The sequence below is a fragment of the Vulpes vulpes genome, chromosome 3 (genome assembly GCF_048418805.1).
Source record: "Vulpes vulpes isolate BD-2025 chromosome 3, VulVul3, whole genome shotgun sequence".
Taxonomy (NCBI): domain Eukaryota; kingdom Metazoa; phylum Chordata; class Mammalia; order Carnivora; family Canidae; genus Vulpes; species Vulpes vulpes.
Genome location: NC_132782.1, coordinates 133,539,491 through 133,546,059, shown reverse-complemented (window position 1 = coordinate 133,546,059; position 6,569 = coordinate 133,539,491). Strand labels below are relative to the sequence as shown.

Below are 6,569 nucleotides of genomic sequence, written 5' to 3'. Positions count from 1 at the left end.
GCCTCCGTTTGCATGTTTACTGGTGCAAATTTCATTTAGAATCTGACATCTGACATTGGAATCAAGATGGAAAGGCAAATGCATCTGAGAATTCCTTCCTCCCTTCCTCTCTCCCTCCCTCCCTCTTTCCTTCCTTCCTTCCTCCTTTCCTCCTTCCTTCCTTCCTCCTATCCTCTTTCCTTCTTCCTTTCTTTTTTCCTTCCTTCCTTCTATCCTCTTTCTTTCTTCCTTTCTCCCTTTATCCCTTCCTTCCTTCCTCCCTTCCTCCCTCCTTCCCTCCCTCCCTCCTTCCCTCCTTCCCTCCTTCTCTCTCCCTCTTTCTTTTTTCTTCCCCCCTCCTTCTCTCTTTCCTTCCTTCTTTCCTTCCTCTCTCTCTCTTCCTTCTTTCCTTCCTTAGCCCCTCAGGAGGCTCTCTCTCACAAAGCCACTCTCCTCCCTCTCACAAAGGAAGAAAAGAAAGATCATCGGTGACAAAAATAGTTGCAGAAGCAACATGAAGAGCCAGTTTCACTCTCAGGAGAGAACACTGCCTCTCTTCCTCATGGTTTCCAGCGCTCTACCTGTTTAGGACACTTCTCTAGTAACAAACTGTAGAAATGATGCTTGAGAGTATAGTCTTGCATCTGAGAATTTAGAATCATTTGGTAATGTATCATTAAAAAAAGAGGGAGAGAAGCAGCAGCTACCCAGACCAGTGATGGAAGTTCTCTGGCAAACAGTGTTTTGTATTATAATGTAAGTTAAATAGATTCTTTTGCCTAAGCCTGGACTTTTCAAATGGAAGTTGATTTCTTAGAACTGGGATGGATGGAAAGTTAGGGTATTTCTAAAGACCCACCAGTAAAATAGCATGTTTTACCCTCAGATTGCTCCCTTTTGTATTCCCATGAATAATTTCTGTCATTTGAAAGAATTTAAGAAAAAGTTATGTTTTCTTTTTCCAGTTGAGCTTCTTTTAACATATTTTTCTGATACCATTAATATACTCATATTTCCTGCTGGAAGAATGGTTAAGATTGAATTATTGTTCATATCTTTCTTTTTTTCCTTTTAAAGTTATCTTTCCTTGAAGAAGTTTCTTTGTCACTGTCAAGGTTAAGTGAAGTCGCTACTGAAGGAAAGAGCAGAAGGAGTTTGGAATGCTTTTCCATAAACCCCAGGGACCTATCCCATGAGAATCCCCTGTAGGGCTCAGGGTTTTTAGGATAAATCATTTTGGAAAAATGTTTTCTTCCTTTGCTGCTAGGTTGACAAGGCAAAAGAAATAATACTTTTTGTGTCAACCTTTGTTCCAGCACAATTTCTCAAAGCAGGTAATAGAAACCATAGGACTGGGATCCCTGGGTGGCGCAGCGGTTTGGCGCCTGCCTTTGGCCCAGGGCGCGATCCTGAGACCCGGGATCGAATCCCACGTCAGGCTCCCAGTGCATGGAGCCTGCTTCTCCCTCTGGCTGTGTCTCTGCCTCTCTCTCTCTCTCTCTCTCTGTATGACTATCATAAATAATAATTAAAAAAAAATTAAAAAAAAAAAAAGAAACCATGGGACTTTCTACCTGAATGGCACAAAATCGCATTTTTACCACCCAATGCCGCACATAGCAGATACTCAGTAGATGTTAATGTTAATTGAATTACATTGAATTCCAAGAATCTTCTAGAAATCTTAGATTGGCTCCTTTCATCTTGCAGATAGTGAGCTGGAAATGGAGGGGGGCAAGTTGAGAGTCTAGCCCCTAGGCAAAAAGACACATGTTGGTTAGGAATCTCACAATTTCCTTTGAAATTGAAGATGTCAGTTTCTTAAGGATGCTTTATAGATCCAGGCCCTGAATCCACAAACATTCCCTTTGCGATTATCTTGCTACTTCTACAGGCGAACTTTTAAGTTTTTATTTACGGCTGTGGCAGGATAAACAGAGATCCTCCCCGCCCCCGGTTCCATCTGGGGAGAGATTCGGGGATCAAGAAATTCTATAATAGGAAGTAAACAAACATCCTCAACTAACAAGGGGCCTTTGTAATGAAATAAATCCAGGAAGGAAACAAACAGGACTTTAGCACGCTAATGCCAAAGTTTCCATCATAGGGCCAGGTGAAAAACATGTTAATGGTTGAAAAATACTTGGCTCCTCTGTTCCGGGCCTGCATTATCTTTGGAAGATGAGTAATAGGGACCCTGGAGAGACAGTCGTCCTTAGGTGAATCAGGATGACACTTGCCGCGGCCTGCAGCCTTCACCGCCTAAGAGGGAGAGGCCTGGAAGGTTCGCCTTGTGTTGGGCGCCAGGCCCAGCCCTGTCCCGCGTGGAGCTGGCGGCAGGCTGGGCAGAGGAGTCTCTCCTCAACATCCAGCTGAAGCACAAGGCGTTAATTTTGCACTGAAGAGACAGCAGCCAAAGACCAAAGAGAGAGAGAGAGAGAGAGAGAGAGAGAGAGAGACAGCAGCCCCTGGGCCCACTTTGTCTTGTGAGGAAAGGCGCAGTTTTCTGTGGCAAAGGGGTGGGAGGTGTTACCTAGGAAACTTAGAGAGAGGATGTGAGGAGGACCCCGGAGGCTGGGCACCAGACAGGAGCGATGCAGCATCGCTGGATGTCAGTCCCTGAGGCCTGAGGGGGAGCCCTGGTCCTGTCTGCTCACCTCCACTGCTCCCCACGAGGTCAGAGCCAGCAGGTTACCCAGCGGATATCACTACTGGTTCTCCTACTAGAGTGACTTCGAAAGGCTCACCTGGCTTCTTTGGGGACTCCTTCGTCGGTGTTCAGGGGGTGTTTAGGCTCAGGATACTGGGTGTGGATGTGTTTAGGAAACATGACCGACTTCCTGAGCACTTGGTGGGCCTGGGTAGAGGTGGGTCTCAGAGGGACACAGTCCAGGCTTTCCCCCACAACTAGGATAAAGGGGAGTTTCCAAGTCAACAGATGACCCCTGCAAAGAATTATGTGAGACAAGACGCCTACTTTGGCTTGATATCCAACCCCCCCCCCCCCCCCAATGTTAGCAAAGTCCATGCACTTCATAGCAGGGTAGGAAGGGGTTTCTGAAACAGCTGGTTCATGCGACATCTCATGGTGACTCCAGGTGCTGGGCACGTTTCGGCACTGAATATTCCTTCTGTAAATGCTGATTCAGTGCCTTTGGATGGTAGAGTCTCAGCTTAGTTCTGGGGAAATTAATTCTCTTTGGTTTCTGACCTTAAAGATTTCATAATCTACGGAGGAAGACAACATGAAGAGAGAATTCATTTCAACTCCATTAGATTGAAGAGGAGACTGTGAAATGAGTCCAGTTAGTTCATCTAAGAGACCAGAAGGACCTGAACAGACGCAGTGGCAAGAAAGATGAAGTAGGAGAAGAAGGCTGAGTTCTGAGAGACATTCTGAAGAAATTTCAAATGGCTCCCATGGGCAATGGATTACAAGGGGAAAGAGGGCAGGGTGTAGGGGAAGAAGCCTGCGGCCTCCTGTTACATAGTTCTCACCTCATTTATTTAGAAAACCTAAAGTGGAAGTCTAAACCTCAATATCACCAAAGTGAGAGGAAGAAATGAGAGCTCCTCTGTCTTGCTTCTGTCATTTATTGCTCTGCGTGATTAGACTTGATTGAATGGACAGTTGAGCTGTATTAAATTTGAGGGCATTTCAGTGTGAGTTCCAAGGTAACCCCAGAGCGGAATTCACTTGCAGGAAGGGTCAGAGCTGCACCTGGATGTCAGTCCCTAGACACTGTCACAACCAAAGAAGACTCAGTATCACTAGGGTCCGGGCAGCTTTGGCTGTGGCATTGGGGCCTTGGTATCCTGTGTCATGAACGAGGGTGTTGTTTTGCCTTTTTGGACAAGTGTATGTGTGTGTTGGAGACTTTGTAAGTTCTGGCAGTCCTAGAAAGGGTGGGGTGGAGGACTCACCCCAGGGAAGGGAAGGGAACAAAGAACATGGACAGTGTAACTTGTCCAACACCAACAGCAGATACCCTGTTTTCCTCCTGCAAAAATGAAACAAATGTCAAGATGAGGAAGATACGTCCAGTAGGACAGTGATGTATGGGCTCCGGAATCAGACTGGATGAATCCCTACTAGCCCTGGGGCCCGGGCTGTCTGAACTCATAGCTAAAACCTGGCACATAGTAAGTGCTTAGTAAATATTAGCTTCTACTATTCTAAGTTACTCAGAGCAGGAAAGGGAAATCAGAACTATTTTTCTAAACCTGAACAGGAAGCTAAGAAAAAGTACTTTCAAAACAGGACTAGAATATAAGTCCAAAAGCACATTCCACAAAAGAAAAAATAGTGAAATTGGACGTCATCAAAGTTGAAAACTTTATGCTTCAAAGGACACCATCAACAAACTGAAATGACACCCCACATCATGGGAGAAAAGTTTTGCAAACATACATATCATAAGAGATATATATATCTAAAATCTGTAAACAACCCTTATAATTTGATGACAAAAATCACATAGCCTAATTTTTAAGAATGGGCAGCAGACTGAATGGACATTTCTTCTTCTTTTTTTAAAGTTTTACGTATTTAACTAATCTCTACACCCAACATGGGGCTCGAACTCATGACCCCAAGATCAAAAATCGTGCTCCTCCAATTGAGCCAACCAGGTGCCCCAAATGGACCTTTCTTTAAAGAGGATATGCCAACAACAAATAAGCACATAAGGGTGCTTGGTGTCTTTAGCAATCAGAGAAATGCAAACTACAACTACAAGGAGATATACTATGCACACACTAGGATGGCTATCATGAAAATGACAAATAATAAGTGTTGGCAAGGATATTAAGAGATGGAAGCACCACAGGCTGCTTGTAGAAATGTAAAATGGTGCAGCCAGTTTGGAAAGCAGTCTGGCAGTTTCTGAAAAGGTTAAACACAGAGTTACCATATGACCCATATGAGTAGAGCATTCTTACATCTAGGCACATACCCCAGAGGAATGAAAATGTATGTCCGCACAGACACCTGCACGTGGACGTTCATAGCTATCATTTTGCAATAAAAAGAAATGAAACACTGATAAATACTGCAACATGGATGAGCCTTGAAAACAGTATGCTTAGTGAAAGAAGCCGAATATGAAAAGACCATATTTTGTAGAGCTCAATTTATGTGAAATGTGCAGAATAGGCAAATCTATAGAGAAAGAAAATAGATTAGTGGCTGCCAGGGGTTGGGTCTGTTTGAGGAGGAATGAAGCATGAATGATGATGAATATGGAGTTTCTTATGGGGAGATGAAAATGTTCTAAAACTGATTATTGTGATGGTCGCATAACTGTGAATATACCAAAATCCATTGATCTATACACTAAATTGGTGACTTCTATGTGTGAATCATATCTTAATAAAACTTAAAAAAAAAAAGCACTAGGAGAAGGCCGCATTAGTATGTTAAGAATATTCCTTGTTAGGGGCACCTGCCGGCTCAGTGGGTGGAGCCTGCAACTCGATCTTGGCCTCGTGAGTTCAAGCCCCATGTTGGGTGTGGAACCTACTTAAAAAAAACAAAAATTAAAAAAATACACCAATGGGATGCCTGGATGGCTCAGCGGTTGAGCCTTTGGCTCGGGGCATCATCCTGGGGTACCGGGATCGAGTCCCGCATCAGGTTCCCTGCATGGAGGCTGCTTCTCCCTCTGCCTATGTCTCTGCCTCTATCTGTCTCTTATGAATAAGTAAATAATTTTTTTTAAAAAATTCACAAAAGAAAAGAATATTTCTGGTTATATATCCCATACAGATTGTGTATTTCAGATTAATCACTATCATATGAAAAATTTCTAGCGCTGTGCAAAAGATTTCCCTTCACGGTCCTGGGTGGTCTACCTTTTCATTAAGGACCCAGAAAAGACCACATGTGCTGAATGTCTTGCCCTTGTTCTTCTAGATCCACTCTCTGCCGCCCACCCTGCTCTGCGGAGGCTGCCTCGTGTGAACTCTGCCATGGGGCTCCCATGGCCAGCGGTGGGTCCGGCAGGAGACCACACAGGAGGCAGGAGAAGGGAGGAGTCTGGGGATGTTAACTCAAATTCTGCCAAGCAGGAGTGGCACAAAGCAGGATCTAAGGACACCTGGACTAAGAACGATGGGACGACTCTAACAAGAGGATGTTTAATACAAAGTTCAGGCGAAGACATGGTGACTACAACATTAGGTGCAGTTTTGATTATTGTCAACTCACTATGAATCAAGAGGTGACAAAATGCACCCCCCCCCCCAAATAAAATTCCAGCCTTCCAAAGCCCCAGGTAGAGGAATGCATTCTGTTCCTTTGTGGTCAGACAGCTCCTGGAGTGCTGTTTTCAGCTTTAGGTGATACATGAAAAACCAGCTGCAGGTATTAATATGTATTAATATTTTAGGTAATATTTTAGGTAATATTTTAGGTAATATTTAGGTAATATTAATATGTATTAATATTAATAGGTATTAATATTTTAGTATCAGCCCATCTCTTGGGTTTGGTCCAGAATGAATACATGCTATGAAATTAGGTAATTGCTTAGTAGACATGGGGCTGATTCTTTTTTTAAAAAACATATTTATTCATGAGAGACACACAG

The 6,569-nt window shown here is 43.7% G+C and overlaps 1 non-coding gene across 1 annotated transcript; it reads right to left on the bottom strand.

Annotated features, from left to right (window-relative positions):
* Positions 1-396: 396 nt before the first annotated feature.
* Positions 397-619, bottom strand: LOC112924533 (small nucleolar RNA U3). The gene has a single exon (XR_003235914.1). It is a non-coding gene; the product is annotated as a small nucleolar RNA U3 (small nucleolar RNA).
* Between the last annotated feature and the right edge of the window lie 5,950 nt (positions 620-6,569).